Source organism: Symphalangus syndactylus, chromosome 8 (assembly GCF_028878055.3).
Source record: "Symphalangus syndactylus isolate Jambi chromosome 8, NHGRI_mSymSyn1-v2.1_pri, whole genome shotgun sequence".
Classification (NCBI taxonomy): domain Eukaryota; kingdom Metazoa; phylum Chordata; class Mammalia; order Primates; family Hylobatidae; genus Symphalangus; species Symphalangus syndactylus.
In genome coordinates this window covers 136,143,856-136,164,746 of record NC_072430.2, presented here as the reverse complement: position 1 = coordinate 136,164,746, position 20,891 = coordinate 136,143,856, and the positions used below count along the sequence as shown (strand labels likewise).

At 49.6% G+C, this 20,891-nt stretch overlaps 1 protein-coding gene and 1 long non-coding RNA gene across 3 annotated transcripts in view; both read left to right on the top strand.

The window, feature by feature from the left end:
- Positions 1–2,397: 2,397 nt before the first annotated feature.
- LOC134737387 (uncharacterized) lies at positions 2,398–4,110 on the top strand. The gene is made up of 2 exons (XR_010122266.1): positions 2,398–2,742; positions 3,940–4,110. It is a non-coding gene; the product is annotated as an uncharacterized lncRNA (long non-coding RNA).
- Positions 4,111–10,477: 6,367 nt separating this feature from the next.
- Positions 10,478–20,891, top strand: part of NCL (nucleolin) — a 31,010-nt gene continuing 20,596 nt past the window's right edge. The window contains exon 1 of one of the 2 annotated variants that reach the window (XM_055290959.2): positions 10,478–11,948. The gene's annotated coding sequence lies outside the window, so the exon portion shown is untranslated. The remainder of the gene's footprint in view (positions 11,949–20,891) is intronic. The other variant, XM_063645296.1, reaches the window with a different exon arrangement.

Sequence of the window (20,891 nt, the reverse complement as noted above, 5' to 3'; positions counted from 1 at the left end):
ACACCTTGCCTTTCTGGACTTTTTTCAAGTTTATAAACCTCTGTCCTAAAAGAAGCCACATTTTTCTTAAAGGCACTTGTGAGCCTGGGATGTGAACAAAGGAGTCAGCTGGATGAACTGAATGTTTGGACACCTAGTGCGACCCTATCCCTAAGCACGACAGACCTGCCATGGTCATCTTGGGGTTCAGGCCAGGGTAACTAACCCCCTTTCCTGTACAGGCTGGGTGTCAGAGCCATTACTAGCCTCTGGACTTTTTTGTGGTGCTTCTATTTGGATTTACACATTTCTTTTGAAGTTCCAACATTGTTGGTCAGCTTACAGTCAGTGTGGCTGGCCCAGAAACATTCTGCCTCTTACAGGCAGGGATGCTTGTTCCTTTGGCATTGGGGCACCGAGGGGAGTGCACAATGGGGTGTCGATGTGTGAAAGAGCAGATGAGCATTTTTCCAGGGAGAAGGCCTGTAGCTGCCAGCAGAGTCTTAGGTCTGTGACTCAAACGGTGTTTTTCCACTGACATAGCGAGATGTCTACTTACTACTGTAGAAGCCATATCTTAAAAAATGAGTCTAGCCAGGCGTGGTGGCTGACACCTGTAATCCCAGCACTTTGGGAGGCCAAGACAGGCAGATCACCTGAGGTCAGGAGTTTGAGACCAGCCTGGCCAACATGGTGAAATCCGGTCTCTACTAAAAATATGAAAATCAGCTGGGCGTGGTGGCAGGCGCCTGTAGTCCCAGTTACTCAGGAGGCTGAGGCAGGAGAATCGCTTGAACCCAGGGGGCAGAAGTTGCAGTGAGCTGAGGTCACACCATTGCACTCCAGCCTGGGTGACAAGAGCGAAACTCTGTCTCAAAAAAAATTAATTATAAAAGTAATATATACTTATTGTAGAATATTTGGATATTATAAAGAAATTTTGGGCCGGGCACAGTGGCTCACACCTGTAATCCCAGCAGTTTGGGAGGCTGAGGCGGGTGGATCATGAGGTCAAGAGATCCAGACCATCCTGGCTAACACAGTGAAACCCCGTCTCTACTAAAAATACAGAAAATTAGCTGGTGGCAGGTTCCTGTACTCCCAGCTACTTGGGAGACTGAGGCAGGAGAGTCGCTTGAACCCGGGAGGTGGAGGTTGCAATGAGTGGAGATCGCGCCACTGCACTCCAGCCTGGTGACAGAGCAAGACTCTGTCTCAAAAAAAAAAAAAAAAAAAAAAAGGAAGAAATTTTGGGAAAATACTTGTAATCTCAGCAGAGGTAAGTCCTGTAAATATTTAGGCATGCTTTCTTTCAATTTTCTTTCTTCTTTTTTTTTTTTAGACAGACTTTTGCTCTTGTTGCCCAGGCTAGAGTGCAATGGCACGATCTTGGCTCACCGCAACCTCCGTCTCCTGGGTTCGAGCGATTCTCCTGCAACAGCCTCCCGAGTAGCTGGGAGTACAGGCACCTGCCACCATGCCTGGATAATTTTGTATTTTTAATAGAGACAGGGTTTCTCCATGTTGGCTAGGCTGGTCTCGAACTCCTGACCTCAGGTAATCCGCCTGCCTCGGCCTCTCAAAGTGCTGGGATTACAGGCGTAAGCCACCACGCCTGGCCTTCTTTCAGTTTTCAGTGTGCGATTTTATTTGGTTGAACACATTATGGATGGACCATAGTGTATCCTGCTCTCTGCCCTCCCTCCCCCACTCAACAGTAAGCCCTAAACAGCTCTCAGTCTTCAGGCTCAGGTTGTGTTTATTTGATTCCTCAAGGAGTGCACTGATGGGCTTTGCTAGCTGGTGAGTTCTCTCAGCAACATGTGAGCATGGCTGAGTTGATTTCTCAATGTAGGGTCCCTCTTCTTTCCTGCCAGGCTCATAGGAAGGAAGGAAAGGCAGATCTCACCTCTGGAGATCCTCAGGACAGCCTCAGTGCAGAGGTCTTGGGACTGCTAATGAGTGTGAAGCTGAGCTCCAACAGCCACAGCAGAGCAAAGAGATTAAGACGGAGTGGCTTTAGGGCAGGGCGGTGAGGTCTTGGGGCTCTGGTAGCCTCTGAGAAAGCCAACTTAGCCGGCAAACCCAGATTCAGATTCCCTCCTTTAATAAGAGAGACTTGACTATAAATGTGGGTGACAGTGCGGTGGTGAGGACCAAGTGGGCACTCACAACAGGCCTCTGGAGGATGAGTGAGATGGCAGGGCAGGGCCAGGCTCTTCTGCAGAGGAAACTTGGGGACTATTTTGGAAAGGATGAGTGACTAAAGGTACAGAGTGACTTTGAGGACGACAGTGCAGCCGATGACAAGGCAGGGCAGTGGGAAGAGGGCCCAGGCATGGAGATCAAAGTTGGGGTTAGGGATGGGGAGACTGGCTAGGCAAGGGGCCTCTGAACATCAGGTCATTATGCTTGAGCCTTTTGGCTCTGGGTGAGCGAGGCACAGGCCCAAGCTCTGCTTTCAGCTGCATTCTCCTGTAGGAGTGGAAGCAGTCAGTCTCAGAGCTGCACTCTCACTCATCTGACTTCTGGCTCCTCGGAGGCTCATGCCATCTGGCCCTACCCTTCCCCACTCAGCTCTGGTCATCTAGAACCCTATCTGGCTTTTTTGTTGTTTTTGTTTGTTTGTTTGTTTGTTTTGAGACAGGATCTCACTCTTGCCCAGGCTGGAGTGCAATGGTGCAGTCACAGCTCACTGCAGCCTCGACCTTCCAGGTTCAAGCCGTCTTCCCACCTCAGCCTCCCAAGGAGCTGGAACCACAAGTATGTGCCTCCGTAGCTAGTTTTTTAAAATTTTTGTAGAAATGGGGTCTTGCTATGTTGCCCAGGCTGGTCTCAAACTCCTGGGCTCAAGTGATCCTCCTGCCTTGGCCTCACAAAGTGATAGGATTACAGGCATGAGCCACTGCACCTGGCTCCCTATCTGTGGGTGGCAAGCCACACAGGTGCCGAGGCAAGAGACCGAGGGCATGAACTGTTGCAGTATTATAAAATATATAAAATAAGAATAGTTATACTAGATATAGATCATAGATATGATTATATATGAATATCATTAATCATTAGTTTGTAGCAATTACTCTTTATTCCAATATTATAATAATCCTTGCTCTGCAATCATAACCTAGGAAAAACCAGGCCATACAGAGATAGGAGCTGAGGGGACATAGTGAGAAGTGACCAGAAGACAAGAGTGCAAGCCTTGGCCGGGCGCGGTGGCTCACGCTTGTAATCCCAGCACTTTGGGAGGCCGAGGCGGGCGGATCACGAGGTCAGGAGATCGAGACCATCCTGGCTAACACGGTGAAACCCCGTCTCTACTAAAAATACAAAAAATTAGCCGGGCGTGGTGGCGGGCGCCTGTAGTCCCAGCTACTCGGAGAGGCTGAGGCAGGAGAATGGCGTGAACCCGGGAGGCGGAGCTTGCAGTGAGCCGAGATCGCGCCACTGCACTCCAGCCTGGGTGACAGAGCGAGACTCTGTCTCAAAAAAAAAAAAAAGAAAAAGAAAAAAAGAGTGCAAGCCTTCTGTTATGCCTGGACAGGGCCACCAGAGGGCTCCTTGGTCTAGCGGTAACACCAGTGTCTGGGAAGACGCTGATTGCCAAGCAGACCATGGTCTAGCGGCAAAGAAAAACACCCGCTACTTAGCAGACCGGGAAAGGTGGGGGGGGGGGGGGTTTCCCTTTCCCCGGGGGAGTTTAGGGAAGACTCTACTCCTCCACCTCTTCAGGCCCACCTGCAGTTATCCGGAGGCCTAACCGTCTCCCTGTGATGCTGTGCTTCAGTGGTCACGCTCCTAGTCCGCCTTCATGTTCCATCCTGTACACCTGACTCTGCCTTTTAGATAGCAGTAGCAAATTAGTGAAAGTACTAAAAGTCTCTGATATGCAGAAATAATGGCGTAAGCTGTCTCTCTCTCTCCTCTCTCTCTCTGCCTTGGCTGCCTGCCCCCGTCCAGTGGACTCGTAACGCACGTGACCTTACCTATCATTGGAGATGGCTCACACTCCTTAACCCTGCCCCTTTGTCTTGTATCCAATAAATATCAGTGCAGCCTGGCATTCGGGGCCACTACCGGTCTCCACATCTTGGTGGTAGTGGTCCCCAGGCCCAGCTGTCTTTTCTTTTATCTGTTTTTCTTGTGTCTTTATTTCTATAATCTCTCATCTCCGCACATGGGGAGAAAAACCCACCGACCCTGTGGGGCTGGTCCCTACAGCTATCTGGTATTTGTTAAAGAGCCTGGACCCCTGGCTCATGGGCTTCTTTCCATCCCTACTCCTGGGACCTCAGCCTCCCAGCTGGTCCTGGATATTCAGGTCCCAGGTGTTTACCTGCTTTAAGAAGTCCATAGGTGGGGCCGGGCGCGGTGGCTCACGCCTGTAATCCCAGCACTTTGGGAGGCCGAGGGGGGTGGATCACGAGGTCAGGAGATCGAGACCATCCTGGTTAACATAGTGAAACCCCGTCTCTACTAAATGTACAAAAAATTAGCCGGGTGTGATGGCAGGTGCCTGTAGTCCCAGCTACTTGGGAGGCTGAGGCAGGAGAATGGTGTGAACCTGGGAGACGGAGCTTGCAGTGAGCCGAGATCGCGCCACTGCACTGCAGCCTGGGCGAGACAGAGCGAGACTCCGTATCAAAAAAAAAAAAAAGTCCATAGGTGGGGCCTAGCACGGTAGCTCACTCCCGTAATCCCAGCACTTTGGGAGGCCAAGGTGGGTGGATCACCTGAGGTCAGGAGTTTGAGATCAGCCTGGCCAACATGCAGAAACCCCATCTTTACTAAAAATACAAAATTAGCCGGGCATGGTGGCGCATGCCTGCAATCCCAGCTACTTGGGAGGCTGAGGCAAGAGAATCACTAGAATCTGGGAGGTGGAGGTTGCGGTGAGCTGAGATTGTGCCATTGCACTCTAGCCTGGGCAACAAGAGCAAAACTCTCAAGAAAAAAAAAGTAAATGTTCCTTCACCTGTGAAAATGTGAATGGAACTCCTCACTCTCAGTTGCTTGCACTATTCTTAGGTTCTTTTCCCCTCAATAACATCTCCAGCTCTGATTTCTCTACTTTCTCCCAGATCTGTCAGTCCCCTTCAAAATCTCCTTTTGGATGCATCCTATCCCACATGGACCAACTTACCACTCTTGCCAATATCCCTAAATCTCTGGTCTTCCCAGCCCCTCTGTCACCTGCTCCATAGAAATTTCTGTCCTGAGTCAATTAATATATGTCCCATGCTCCTCCCCTATTTTGGGGTGCTAGCAGAAACCCTACCTCAGGGGCAGCTTGGTTTCATTCTAAGCTCGTGGCTCCAGTCTTATCTGGGCCAGCAGTGCTCCCCTACAAGCTTTTATTTCCCTTGTCCTCCTGTTCTTCCCTGGAATCAGTGCCACCATCTCATTTTTATTAGGTAACTTCATCTCCTGATAAAAGCCATTTGCAAAAAACCTCCCCACCACCTTCCTGCTCCCATATACTCACCCTACACGCTTGCCTGCTCTGACGTCTCCAGCGTCCTGCCTCCTGTCCTCAGTGGCCTTCTTCCCGGCCGTGGCAGCTCCTTCTCCCTACGCTCCACTCTCCATCCCCTGCCCTCAAGGGCTCAAGGACTTCCCTCCATCCGCTGTCTGCTTTCTCTCTGTGTTTTTAGAAATTTTGTTTCTACTGGCTCTTGTAATAATATGCCCACATCTCTGGCACACTCCCTTTATATGTCTATTTTTAAAAATGTATAAAATTGACACTATTCAAAATTCAGTAGGTACAAATGGAAGTCTCCCACTCATCCTCTAGCTACCCAGCTCCTTTGTATAGAAGGAGCCAATATTACTGGCTTCTTCTTGTCTTCCACTGTTCAAGACAAGGAATTATGTATTCTTTTCCTACTGATTTTGTTTTGAGACAGAGTCTTGCTCTGTCACCCAGGCTGGAGTGCAGCGGTGCAATCTCTGCTCACTGCAACCTCCACCTCCCGGGTTCAAGCGATTCTCCTCCCTCAGCCTCCCAAGTAGCTGGGGCTACAGGCACGTGCCACCATGCCCAGCTAATTTTTTGTATTTTTAGTAGAGACGGGGTTTCACCGTGTTAGCCAGGATGGTCTCAATCTCCTGACCTCGTGATCCGCCTGGCCCGGCCTCCCAAAATGCTGGGATTACAGGTGTGAGCCACCAACGCCCGGCCTCCTACCGATTTTTGACACAAAGCAACAAGCTATAACACATTTTCCTGTACCTTGCCTTTTTGTCGTTGAAAGTATTTTGGAGATCATTTCATATCTGTAATGAACAGCTGCTCCCTTTGTTTTTATAGCTATAGTGCTCCATTGCATGGAGGTACAAGAATGTCCTTAACCAGTTTATTAGGTTAACTCTACCTGCTATAGTGGATGGACCCCAGTTCTTAGCAGTGCAACACAGTAAATGTTTGTTTCTCACTCATGCTACATTCAGAATGGGGTATTCCTGGGCAGATGGCCTTCTCTGTGGTCATCTGGGGACCCAAGCTTCCTCTGTTTGTTCCTCTGTCCTGTTCTGGGTCATTGGAAAGATCTTCATTCAGCAAGTAGATAGGAGAGAACAAGGAGGATCCAGTGGGAGCACTTGGTGCAGGCCAGGCCTAGATATGTTTTCACCACTCATGGTCCTGTGCCACACCTCTAGTCCCAAAGAGGCTGGGCAGACGCTGCAGCTACACATCCAGGAAGAAGAGGGAATGGGTTGGCTGAGCGGCTAGCCTGTCTCTACTGCCCTTGGCTCCTGTTGAGGCTGCCATGTTCTTGAGAGAATCCAGAACCAAGCCTCTTCCTGAGCATGTGCCCCCTTCCAATCCTGCCCTCTCCTTCCGTTCACAGCCAAAGGTCTTGGAATGGTCCCCCAATTCCCTGACTGCCGTTCTTCATCTACAACTCCTCCGTGCACCTGTGACACCTGTTGCGCCTCCTCACCCCCCATGAAAACTCTTTTCTCAAGGACACCAGGGACATCTGCAGCAAAGGCTTCTAGAAAGATGGTTTTTAGATCTGATCTTAATCTCGGCAACATCTGACACCGCCACCCTTTCCTCGCCCGTGAAGTCTCCTTCTTCTCATTTCCCTCCTCTCTGAAGGCTTCGCAGGCTGTCCCCTCCCTCTACCGTCCACTCCATGCTGATGTTCCTCTGATGACTTTCCCCACAGCTTGTCAGAGGCTTTGCCTTTTGGCTCCGCAAGATGTTGGAAGCTTGCCGGGCGCGGTGGCTCACGCTTGTAATCCCAGCACTTTGGGAGGCCGAGGCGGGCGGATCACGAGGTCAGGAGATCGAGACCATCCTGGCTAACACGGTGAAACCCCGTCTCTACTAAAAATACAAAAAATTAGCCGGGCGAGGTGGCAGGCGCCTGTAGTCCCAGCTACGCGGGAGGCTGAGGCAGGAGAACGGCGTGACCCCGGGAGGCGGAGCCTGCAGTGAGCCGAGATCGCGCCACTGCACTCCAGCCTGGGTGAAAGAGCGAGACTCCGTCTCAAAAAGAAAATAAAAAATAAAAAAAATAAAAGATGTTGGAAGTTCAACTTGTATTTTCCTTGCCATAGCCCTGGAAATACTCGTTTCTCCCGGAGTCTTGGTGCCTTTTATTGAGAACAGCATTCAAAACCAAGATCTGGCCGGGCACAGTGGCTCATGCCTGTAATCCCAGTACTTCGATAGGCCGAGGCAGGCATATCACCTGAGGTCAGGAGTTCGAGACCAGCCTGGCCAACATGGCGAAACCCTGTCTCTACTAAAAATACAAAAATTAGCTGGGCGTGGTGGTGGGCACCTGTAATCCCAGCTACTCAGGAGGCTGAGGCAAGAGAATTGTTTGAACCCAGGGGGTGGAGGTTGCAGTGAGCCGAGATTGGGCCACTTCACTCCAGCCTGGGTGAAAGGGCGAAATTCCATCTCAAACAAAACGAAACCAAACCAAAAACAACAACAACAACAAAAAACAAGATCTGGGTGCTGGGTGAGTTCAGTAGTATCGGGTGTTAGTACTTTTAGGCCCTTCCAGTGGATAGAGTTAGGAAATACATGTCCACACATGTGCATCTCTAAAGCTCTTTCTATATCTGTATGTATTTTAAAAATCAGGAGTTCACAGTGATGTCTCCAATGCCAGTCCAACACCATAATGTTCATTCTAGCCTACTCTTCTCATCAATTTTTTAGAGACATGGTTTCACTATGTTGTTCAGGCTGGACTGCGGTGGTGCGATCATAGCTCACTGTGGCCTTGAATTCCTAGGCTCAAGTGATCCTCTGCCTCAGCCTCCCAAGTAGCTGGGACTACAGGTGTGCACCACCACACCTGGCTAAATTTTTTATGTTTTATCTTTTTTTTAGAGATAGGGGTCTTACTATGTTGCCCTAGCTGGTCTTGGACTCCTGACCACAAGCAGTTCTTCTGCCACAGCTTCTCAAAGTGCTGGGATTACAGGCATGAGCCACTGCATCCATCCCCTTTCGTTATTTTTAGTCATTTTCTTGATGGTGAGAAATCTGGCTCTTGCTAGCTGCAGTATATATACTTGCTCAGTGCCAGAATCCACATCAAGTAGTTCATGGATTTGTAACTCACATCTCTGTGAAAAAGAAAGATGTGAGTTAGATGTGAGATGTGTGCTCCTCTACCAATGGCAAAATATTGTGCAGTTTTTTTCCCCTTTAGTCATAGAGCATACAGTCAAAATACTGTTTCTAAAGCTACATAGGTTACTGCTCCCCTAGGGTGCCTGAGTGCACGTTATTCATTTGTAAAGCAGCAAGTTCACTTGTTTCTGTTCATATTCCATTTTGGGTCATCTCTACCACCCTTCTCCAATTCCTTGTTTTAAATTTTTTTTTTCTATGAAACACAGAAATAGTTCTAAAAGTCAGAATTATACAAAGATGTACCGTTGACTCTTGAACAATGCAGGAGTTAGAGGTGCCAACCCCCTGTGTAGTTGAAAATCCACATATAACTTTTGATTCCCCAAAAACATAAGTACTGATAGGCTACTGTTGACTGGGAACCTTACCAATAACATGAACAGTCGATTAACCATATTTTGTATGTTATATGTATTACATACTGTATTCTTACAATACAGAAAATATTATTAAGAAAGGCCGGGTGCAGTGGCTCACGCCTGTAATCCCAACACTTTGCGAGGCTGAGGCGGGCAGATCACCTGAGGTCAGGAGTTCAAGACCAGCCTGGGCAACATGGCGAAACCCCGTCTCTACTAACAATACAAAGAAAAAAAAACTAGCCCGCCGTGGTGGTGGGCGCCTGTAGTCGCAGCTACTCAGGAGTCTGAGGCAGAGAGAATTGCTTGAACCCAGGAGGTGGAGGTTGCAGTGAGCCAAGATCACGCCACTGCACTCCAGCCTGGGCAACAGAGCCGACTCCGTCTCAAAAAAAAAAAAAAAAAAATCATAAGGAAGAGAAAATTTACTATTCATTAAGTGTAAGTGAATTATTATAAAGGTTTTCATCCTCATCTTCACATTGAATAGGCTGAGGAAGAGGAGGAGGAGGGGTTGATCTTGCTGCCTCAGGGGTGGCCAAGGCACAGATGCGGACCCAGAGTTCAAACCCACAGTTCAAGGGTGAGTTGGACTCAGAGAAGTGTTACCTCTCCTGTCCCTTCTCCCCTCTCCCACCTTTCACAAGAGGGAATCCCAAGTAGCTGGGATTACAGGTGCGTGCCACCATGCCTGGATAATTTTTTTTTTTTTTTTGTATTTTTAGTAGAGATGAGGTTTCACCATGTTGGCCAGGCTGGTCTGGAACTCCTGACCTCAGGTGATCCACCCGCCTTGGCCTCCCAAAGTGCTGGTGTGAGCCACCGCGCCCGGCCATAATTCTGTCATTTCTAAGGGCAGGGGAAATCGTAAACATTTTGATAATCAATTTTAATACAAGGATAGAGGCTATAAAATCTAGGCAGAAAAGCATTCCTCTCTTATGGAAGGTCTTTTTTTTTTTTTTTTTTTTTTTTGAGACAGAGTCTCGCTCTGTCGCCCGGGCTGGAGTGCAGTGGCGCAATCTCGGCTCACTGCAAGCTCCGCCTCCCGGGTTCACGCCATTCTCCTGCCTCAGCCTCCGAGTAGCTGGGACTACAGGCGCCCGCCACCGCGCCCGGCTAATTTTTTGTATTTTTTAGTAGAGACGGGGTTTCACCGTGTTAGCCAGGATGGTCTCGATCTCCTGACCTCGTGATCCGCCCTCCTCGGCCTCCCAAAGTGCTGGGATTACAAGCGTGAGCCACCGCGCCCGGCCTATGGAAGGTCTTTTATATGGTTTGTATATCAAGAATCCCCACAGATACCCTGCAAAGTCGATCCTATTCTTCCATTTTGCAGATGAGGGAAGCCTGAGCCTCAAAGAGGTGAGGTAACTTCCCAGGGTCGCACAGCTGGGAAGTCGCAGAGCAGACGCAGACCACCTGATTGCTCTTGCCCCACCCCCCCACCCCCACATGCTTTTGAGTCCACACTGCAGCCGCCTCTGCCCTGCCACCTTCTGTCACCCACAGCGCCCCCACGCTGGGTCCGCAGGCCCCCACGTCCAGACCGCAGGAAGGGACACTGGGAGGGCGGGAACCTGCGCACCCGCTGAAAAGACACAGCCTGGGAAACCGCACCCCAGAGGCGGCCTCCGCGGCCAGCCCAGGGGCAGAGGGGCTCGGGGTCTCCGCGCCTGCGGGTGGCAGGTGGCGTCAGGTCTGCACGGTGGACGCTGGGAGGCCTGCAGACCGCCCGAGGAACCACGGTCACCCTGCCCTCTTCCTGAGCACACTCGAGAGGCCCGCGCCCTGGGCAAACTGCCTGGCCTGTGCTCCGCAGGAGCCGCGGCCTCTCCCTGTTCGCTCTCGAGGCCCCTGCGGCCCCCGCCCTACCCTACCCCAGCTCCTCCAGCAAAGGTCCCCGAACCCGAGGCTTCTGTGCCGCCTTGACAATGGCAGCCCCCTCCTCTGTCACCGCGGAGAAGTCCCGGAACTCCTAGACTTTGGTCTCTTCTGTTTCCGCCGGGCGCCGGCCTCCAGCCTTGGGTTCCCGCCTGGACCTCGCCGCGCGCCTTCCGCTACCCGGGGCTTCCTGCCGGCCGCCAGCGCCTGACCCTCCGACGAGATCCCAGCACTGCCCAGCCCAGGCCTTCTGTAGGGTTCCCTCCTCTCCACGTATGGCCCCATTATCCCCACGTGGTCTCCCTCCTCCCCATGGCTGCCCCCAGCAATTTAGGGTCCCGGTTTTCCTTGCGTGGGCTCTGCGTCCTCCCCATGTGGGGTCCCAGTCCTCTCCAGGCTTCTGGAAGGCCGGTGAGCTGGAGACAAGCATGGTCAGGGAGCCCTGTGAAGGCTGAGCAACGGCAGGAAAGGGACAGGCTCAGCGCATTTCTGGGAAGTAAAGTGGCGGGATCCCGAGGCAGCAGGAGTCCTGGCACCCAGGACCACAGTTTGAGAGGCCTGGCGCAAAATGAAAATGCAGGGCTCCTGCTCAGCAGTAACTCAGACGTCAAGATGGCGACAGCAGAGCTTCCAGCCAAGCCCGGAGCCCCGCCAGGTGCAGGCCGCACACCCGCGAACCCGCCCTGCTGCATCTGCGAGTCGGGCGCCCAGGGAAGCGAGGGGCTCTGGGGGCTGCCTGGAGAGGCCTGACCCCTTCCTTCCCTGGAGGCCGCTCCCGAGCTGTGCCAAACCCGGGCTGCCGCGGCGCTGCCACCTGCTGGCCACCTCGGGCCCCTGCCGCGCCCCTCGGAGAGAAGGACGTTGTGTGGAGTGGGCAAGCGGCTTGGTGACCCGCACCGTACCTTCGCAGAAGAGAAACCAGCCGGGGAGGGAGCATTCTGCAGAAGTTCACATCTGCTACAGCACCCCAGTGACGGTGGCAGCACGTTACTGTCGCTCTTGAACTGTCCTGTGCCTTACATCAGCGAGGTAGAGATGATGACCCCCCACTACAGGTAAGGAATTAAGAATTGGAGTTTTCTGGCCGGGCGCGGTGGCTCACACCAGTAATCCCAGCACTCTGGGAGGCTGAGGAGGGTGGATCACCTGAGGTCAGGAGTTCGAGACCAGCCTGGCTAACATGGTGAAACCCTGACTTTACTAAAAACAAAACAAAAATTAGCCAGGCGTGATGGCGGGCACCTGTAATCCCAGCTACTTAGGAGGCTGAGGCAGGAGAATCGCTTGAACTCGGGAGGCGGAGATTGCAGTGAGCCTAGATCTCACTGCACTCCAGCCTGGGTGACAGAGTGAGACTCCGTCTTAAAAAAAAAAAAAAAATTTGGAGTTTTCTGGCTGCAGAGGCAACAGAGCGGCCTCCCATGACCCTTCTCTGTTCTCCAGTTCTCCCCTGATCATTCTCTGGGTACCCGTCTCCCCCCACCAACCCCAGTGCTGACTCCCTGGGCTGTGGTGGGGCAGGTGGCCCAGGAACACACTGACATTACCATAACTACTACCTTGCCTGGGCACAGGGGTGAGGCTAGAATCCAGGGACAGTCTGGGGTACTCCTTTGTGGGAGATGGCTTCTAGGAAAGATGTTTTCTAGCTCGCTCTGGACTCTTAAGATGTGTAGACATGAGGTTCATTGCTTGAACCACAGCAAGAGACATTCTGCCACCATGATGAAAGCTGGACTGAGATGATGCTGACACAGAAGTGGAAAGAAAGACAGGAAGATGGCTGCAGGGTGACACCTGTGAGCTACTGGATCAAGCCGGGCCTGCAGGGCTGAACTTTGCAGTGAATCCCCTGGACTGTTTAAGTCATGCTGACCAGCCACTTGTGATGAAAGGTGTCATAACTGACACTTTGCCCAAAGCCTCCCAAGTTAGACCCAGGACTGAAGACTTCAGATGCCACAGTTTTCTCCTACGGATAACGTGCTGCTTGGAAGATTAATTACTGTCTGAGAAGAACAGCAGGGGAACAGGTGGAGGATAGGGCAGGGACTTGCCTTGGGTTCAGATGCAGCTCCTTACAGAACAGTGACACAGGCAGTTTGTCTTCACCCCTCCCCTACGCTGGGGTCTTTTGCCCACTTGCACCTACCTCCCCTAGCTCCAAACTTTCCCCTGCCTCTGTGTCATCCTCTCTCCACCTGAGGGAGGGAACAAGCTGTGTGTTCATGGCAGCTTCTTCATGATACCAGCAGCTCTAAGCTGGGCGTTGAAGAGGTTGGTGAGTGACCAGGGTGCTGTGGCTCATGCCTGTAATCCCAACACTTTGGGAGGCTGAGGCGGGCGGATCACTTGAGCTCAGGAGCTCGCAACCAGCCTGGCCAACATGGTGAAACTGTCTCTACTAAAAAAACAAAAGTTAGCCAGGTGTGGTGGCAGGCACCTGTAACCCCAACTACTCGGGAGTCTGAGGCAGAAGAATCACTTGAGCCCAGGAGGTGGAGGTTGCAGTGAGCTAAGATTCCACCTCTGCACTCCAGCCTGGGCGACAGAGGGAGACTCTGTCCCCTCCCCCTACCCAAAAAAAAGGTTGATGAGTGAAACTTGGGCCCCTGCAGGAAAAGCACTGTGGTCCCAGCTGGCTGATGGGTACAGGGACACAGCCCAACTATCGGATGCTGAGCCCCCTGCCCACTTGGAACCCAGCCCAAGAGCTTTTCTTTAGCCCTGGACCCCTGGTGCTGGTGAGCTCTGGTTTCTTCCTGACCTCCACTGGCCACTGGGCTGGAGCTCCCCTGTGGGACCCCACCCCAGCCCTGGGGAGGGGCCAGAGGGAAGCTGGAGGCAGAGTGGGCAGCTGCCGAACTCTGAGCTGCCAGAGGTAGTGAACAGGGTTGTCAGACTGTTTCAACTCAAATTCCAACACAGACACAAAAACCCAACAACAATAATAATCCCCAATAAATAAATTTAACATTTCGATCTTTCTCTCTCTTTTTTTTTAGAGATAGGGTCTTGCCCTTGTTGCCCAGGCTGGAGTGCAGTGGCACAATGACAGCTCACTGCAGCTTTGACCTCCTAGGCTCAAGAGATCTTCCCTGCTCAACTCCTGGGTAGCTGGGACTACAAGCGAGCACCACCACACCCAGCTAATTTTTTTAAAAAATTTATTTGTAGAGACCGGGTCTTGCTTTGTTGGCCAGGCTGGTCTTGAACTCCTGGGCTCAAGTGATCCGCCCACCTCAGCTCCACAAAGTGATGGTATTACAGGTGTGTTCCACTGCATTTGATCCAAAATGTTTAAATTACATAAATCACAAATGAAGGCCCAGCGCAATGGCTCACGCCTGTAATCCCAAGACTTTGGGAAGCTGAGGCGGGCGGATCACTTGAGGTCAGGAGTTGAAGACCTACATGATGAAACCCCATCTTTACTAAAAACACAAAAGTTAGGCCGAGTGCTATGGCTCACGCCTGTAATCCTAGCACTTTAGGAAGCCGAGGCAGCACATCACATGAGGTCAGGAGTTCAGGACCAGCCTGGCCAACATAGTGAAACCCCATCTCTACTAAAAATACAAAAGTTAGGCCGGGTGCGGTGGCTCACGCTTGTAATCCCAGCACTTTGGGAGGCCGAGGCGGGCGGATCACGAGGTCAGGAGATCGAGACCACGGTGAAACCCCGTCTCTACTAAAAATACAAAAAATTAGCCGGGCGTGGTGGCGGGCACCTGTAGTCCCAGCTACTCAGAGAGGCTGAGGCAGGAGAATGGCGTGAACCCGGGAGGCGGAGCTTGCAGTGAGCCAAGATCGCGCCACTGCACTCCAGCCTGGGTGAGAGAGCAAGACTCCATCTCAAAAAATAAAAATTAAAAAAAAAAAAAATACAAAAGTTAGCCAGGTGTGGTGGCACATGCCTGTAGTCCCAGCTACTTGGGAGTATGAGGTAGGAGAATTGCTTGAACCCGGGAGACGGAGGTTACAGTGAGCCTAGATGGCACTACTGCACACCAGCCAGAGCAAGACTCTGTCTCAAAAAAAAAAAAAAAGTCACAAAGGCAAACCCTAACCCTATTAAGAAGAAAATGAGTGTTTCATCTCCCCAGCCTCCTCACTGCCCCATCAATTTCCAGTTACGTTTTGTCACACATTATGTGGGAACTTTCCCAGTAATCCATATTGCAGCCAAGAGTTTCTATTATATTGCATGACCTCTTGATTTTATTATTATTTCGTGTTTTTTTTTTTTTTTTTTTTTTTGCACACCACCCAGGTGGAGTGCAGTGGCGCGATATCTGCTCACTGCAGCCTCCCCCTCCCAAAGTGCTGGGATTACAAGCGTGAGCCACCATGCCTGGCCTATTACCTCGTCTTTTAAAGCTCACTTCTTACTATCTAACCAAATCTGTTGTTGCCATCAGTTTACTTAAGCGTCTTTTCACGGTGGTGATTGACACAGGAGGTAAAAGGGAATATTGAAGTGGATTTAACAATGTGCAATGGCGGGAGGTGTTCCCTGGAGAGAACCTGCTGACTCCTGTAACAGGAGGATCTGAAGGGAGCTTTTTCTTTCTAGATTCCCCATGTCCCCTGGGCAGTGGTCACAGCCACTTCATTGTTCCGAAGCTCACCCTCTAATCCAGCCTCCATGAAGCACCCAGAGGGATCTTCTCAAAATGTTATATAAGATCGTGTCACTCTCTGGCCTAAAACTGTTCAGTGGCTTCCACTGGACTTCAGTCCCTCAAATCCCTACCTGCCTCACCAGCCCCATTTGCCACCTCTTCCTCTCCCCTGGATAAGATTGAGATCCTTAGTCTTCAAGCCCCTCAGTCTCCCTTGAGGCTCTGAAGGTCCCAGTCTTCTCTCTCTTAGGCTGCCTACGGTGCTTTCCTCTCCCCCACCTGGCTGACAGATCCCACGGCCCTTCCAGGCCCACCTGAGATGGCATTTCTTCTACAAGTCTCTCCCTAACTCTCAAGTTCACTCCAGAAATGCTTGTGGAGCTCCTGCCCTGCGCCAGGCACCGGACTAGGCCCGAACCCTCCATGGGAGCGTTGTAGATGCTGGTGATGGGGGGCGGAGAGGTGGTGGGAGTCAAATACTCACACTCATGTCCTTAGAGGGAGAATTGAGACTTGGCACTGGCCGTGAGTGTGGCTAGGTGAATCGGAAGATTTAAAAGACAGCCAGCAAGGCTGGAGGGCAGAGAGTCAGGGGGCAGGGATCGAATTGCCCTGGTAGTGCGGAGGTGGTGAGACTGGTTAAAATTCTGGAGCTCCTGTGAAGGTAGACTCGACTGGCGTTGCATGTTTGCCAAGCTACCTTCTCACTCAGCCTCTGCTGTAGGTCTGCAAGTAATCCAGTCCTGGTCCAATGAGGGCTGTATTTCTCCTTGAAGTTAATGCATTTTTAATATGAAAAATTTTATTGCAATATAATTCATAACCGTAATAGCCACCCTCTTAAGGGTAGAGTTAAGTGGGGCTTTTTGGTATATTCACAAAGTTGCACAACCATCACAACTACCTAGAATGTTTTCATCACCTCAAAAAGAGACCCATACCCATTAGCAGCCACTCCCTATTCCCCTCTTCCCCTAGCAACCACTAATCTGCCCTCTGTCTACAGATTTGCTGATTCTGGATATGTCATATAAATGGAATCATAAAATATTTGGTATTTGCATCTGGCTTCTTTCACTTAGTATGTTTTCAAAGTTCATCTATGTTGCAGATCAGTACTTTTTTTTTATTGCTAAGTAACATTCCACTGTATGGATATATCACATTTTGTTTATCCATTCATCAGCTGATAGACATTTAGGTTGTTTTACTTTTTCCTTATTATAAATAATGCTGCAGGGCTGGGTGTGGTGGCTTACGCCCATAATCCCAACACTTTGGGAGGCAGAGGTGGGAGGATCGCTGGAGCTCAGGAGTTTGAGACCAGTATGGGTAGAATAGTGAGACCTCAATTCTACAAAAAATTAGCACAGTGTGGTGGCAAGTGCCTGTAGTCCCAGCTACTTAGGAGGCTGAGGTGGGAGGATTGCTTGAGCCCAGGAGGCAGAGATTGCAGTGAGCTGAGATCATGCCACTGCACTCTAGCCTGGGGGACAAAGCAAGATTGTCTTATGAAAGAAAAAAAAAAGGCCGGGCGCGGTGGCTCACGCTTGTAATCCCAGCACTTTGGGAGGCCGAGGCGGGCGGATCACAAGGTCAGGAGATCGAGACCACGGTGAAACCCCGTCTCTACTAAAAACACAAAAAAATTAGCCGGGCGTGGTGGCGGGCGCCTGTAGTCCCAGCTACTCGGAGAGGCTGAGACAGGAGAATGGCGTGAACCCGGGAGGCGGAGCTTGCAGTGAGCCGAGACTGCGCCACTGCACTCCAGCCTGGGTGACAGAGCGAGACTCCGTCTCCAAAAAAAAAAAAAAAAAGAAAGAAAAAAAAAAGTTGCTATGAACATTTGTGGACAAGTTTTGTATGGACATGTGCTTTCATTTCTCTTGGCTATATACCTAGGAGGAGATTTGCTGGATTGTAAGGCTGCTCTGTGTTTAACCATTTGAGGAACTGCCACACTGTTTTCCAAAGCATTTGCACTATATAACATTGCCATCAGCAGCATACGAAAAGTTCCAATTTCGGCTGGGCGCAGTGGCTCACGCCTGTAATCCCAGCACTTTGGGAGGCCAAGGTGGGTGGATCACAAGGTCAAGAGATCAAGACCATTCTGGCCTACACAGTGAAACCCTGTCTCTACTAAAAATAAAAAAAATTAGCCGGATAGTGGCACATGCCTGTAGTGCCAGCTACTCGGGAGGCTGAGGCAGGAAAATCGCTTGAACCTGGGAGGCAGAGGTTGCAGTGAGCCGAGATCGTGCCACTGCACTCCAGCCTGGGTGACAGAGCGAGACTCTGTCTCAAAAAAAAAAAAAAAAAAAGTTCCGATTTCACTACATCCTCACCAACACCTGCTTTTCACTGACTCTTTTCTTTTTGCAGAGATGGGGTCTCACTATGTTGCCCAAGCTAGACTCGAACTCTTCAGTTCAAGCAATCCTCCCATCTCAGCCTCCCGAAGTGCTAGGATTACAGGTGTGAGCCACTGTGCCCAGCCTTAGCTGACTTTTTAATTATAGCCGTTATACTGGGTGTGAAGATGTAGCTTTTTTTTTTTTTTCTGAGACAGGGGTCTTACTATGTTGCCCAGGCTAGTCTTGAACTCCTAGCCTCAAGCAATCCTCTGCTTTAGCCTCCAGAGTAGCTGAGATAGATGTAGTTTATTGTGGTTTTGATTTGTATTTCCCTGATGGCTAATAACGTTGAGCATCTTTTCATGTTCTTATTCACTATTTGTATATATTTGGAAAAATGCCCTTTGTCCATTTTACAATTGGCTTACTTGTTTTTTTGTCTTCAGATAGTAGGTCTTTATATTCTGGATATTAACTCTTTATCAGATATATGATTTGCAAATATTTTCTCCTATTCTGTAGATTATGTTTTCATTTTTTTCTTGGCCATTTATTGTTAAACTTTTATATAAATTTTAGGATCACCTTGTTGATTTTTAGGATCAGCTTGTTGATTTCCACAAAAATCAATTCCTGAAATTTTGACAGGAATTGTATAGAATCTGTTTATTAATTTGGGGAGTGTTGCCATCCTAACAAAATTAAATCTTCTGATCCATGAACATGGGAAGTGTTTCCATTTATTAGGTCTTTATTACTATGTTGTTTTGCAGTTTTCAATGTTTGTCTTGCACTTCTTTTGTTAACTTTATTTATAAGTATAATGTTTCTTTTTGATGCAGTTGTAAATTGAATTTTTTAATTCAATTTTTGATTGTTCATTGCTATTGATAGAAATACCCTTGATTTTTACATATTGATTTTGTATCTTTTGTATCTTGCTGAACTTTTTATTAGCTCTAATAGTTTTGTGTGTGTGTGTGTATCCTGTTGGATTTTCTATACACAAGATCATGTTACCTGCAAATAGAGATAGTTTTCTTTTTTTTTCTTGCCTAATTGCCCTGGATGGCACCCCCAGTACAATATGAATAGAAGTGATGAGAGCAGACACCTTTGCATTGTTCCTGATCTTAAAGCTTTCAGTCTTTCACACTGGGTTTGATGTTTTTGTAGATGCCCTTTATCAGATTGAGGAAGTACCCGTCTACTGTTTTGTTCAGTGTTTTGCTTTTTATTAAACATGAAAGGGTGTCAGTTTTTGTGAGCTCTTCCTGCATCTATTGAGATAATTATATGCCTTTTGTCCTTTATGTTTAACACATTTTTATTTATTTATTTATTTTGACACGGAGTCTCGTTCTGTCACCCAGGCTGGAGTGCAGTGGCGCAATCTCAGCTCACTGCAATCTCCGTCTCCCGGGTTCAAGTGAGTCTCCTGCCTTAGCCTCCTCGCACGTAGCTGGGACTACAGTTGCATGCCACCATGCCCGGCTAATTTTTGTATTTTTGATGGAGATGGGGTTTCACCATGTTGACCAGGCTGGTCTCGAACTCCTGGCCTCAAGTGATCTGCTCACCTTGGCCTCACAAAGTGCTGAGATTACAGGCATGAGCCACCGTGCCCAGCCGGTTAACACATTTTTAAAAGCAGTTACCTGGACAGGGTAGAGGAGTAGGAACCAGGAAAATGAAGGACAAGTGCAAGAGAGACTTTTAACTGTCTTTTATTTATTGTATTTTATTTTATTTTATTTTGAGATGAGGTCTCTCTATATGCAGTGGCTATTCACAGGCATGATCTGGCTTGGCTGGGCGTGGTAGCTCACACCTGTAATCCCAACACTTTGGGAGGCCGAGGCAGGCAAATCATGTGAAGTCAGGAGTTCGAGACCAGCCTGACCAACATGGTGAAACCTCGTCTCTACTAAAAATACAAAAATTTGCCAGATGTGGTGGTACATGCCTGTAATCCCAGCTACTTGGGAGGCTGAGGCAGGAGAATTGCTTGAACCCAGGAGGCGGAGGTTGCAGTGAGCCAAGATCACGCTAGTACACTCCAGCCTGGGTGACAGAGAGAGACTCTGTCTCAAAAAAAAAAAGAATGATCTAGCTCACTATAGCCTTGAACTCCTGATCTCAAGCTAGTCTCCTGCCTCAGCATCCGGAGTAGCTGGGACTATAGGCACACCACAGCACCTGGCACCTTTTATAATTTTTGGTTTCTTGGATGTATTTATTATGCAAAAAATTAAATTATTATTATTATTATTATTATTATTTTGAGATGGAATCTCACTCTGTCGCCCAGGCTGGAGTGCAGTGGTGCCATCTCAGCTCACTACAACCTCTGCCTCCCAGGTTGAAGTAACTCTCCTGCCTCAGCCTCCTGAGTAGCTAGGATTACAGCCAATACACACAGCTAATTTTTGTATTTGTAGTAGAGTTTCATCATGTTGGTCAGGCTGGTCTTGAACTCCTGACCTCAAGTGATCTGCCTGCCTTGGCCTCTCAAAGTCCTGGGATTACAGGAGTGAGCCACCACTAAATTATCTTTAAAATTTTTTATTTTTTATTTATTTTTTATTTTTTAAGACAGAGACTCTCTCGCTCTGTCACCCAGGCTGGAGTGCAGTGGTGCTATCTCGGCTCACTGCAAGCTCCGCCTCCCAGGTTCAGGCCATTCTCCTGCCTCAGCCTCATGAGTAGCTGGGACTACAGGCGCCCCGCCACCACGCCCGGCTAATTTTTTGTATTTTTAGTAGAGATGGGGTTTCACCGTGTTAGCCAGCATGGTCTCGATCTCCTGACCTCGTGATCTGCCCATCTCAGCCTCCCAAAGTGCTGGGATTACAGGCGTGAGCCACCGCGCCCAGCCTAAAAATTTTTTATATATGGTATTAGATGTATCCATGAAATAAATATTTTGATAAAATTAAATAAAATGGGCCGGGCGCGGTGGCTCAAGCCTGTAATCCCAGCACTTTGGGAGGCCGAGGCGGGCGGATCACGAGGT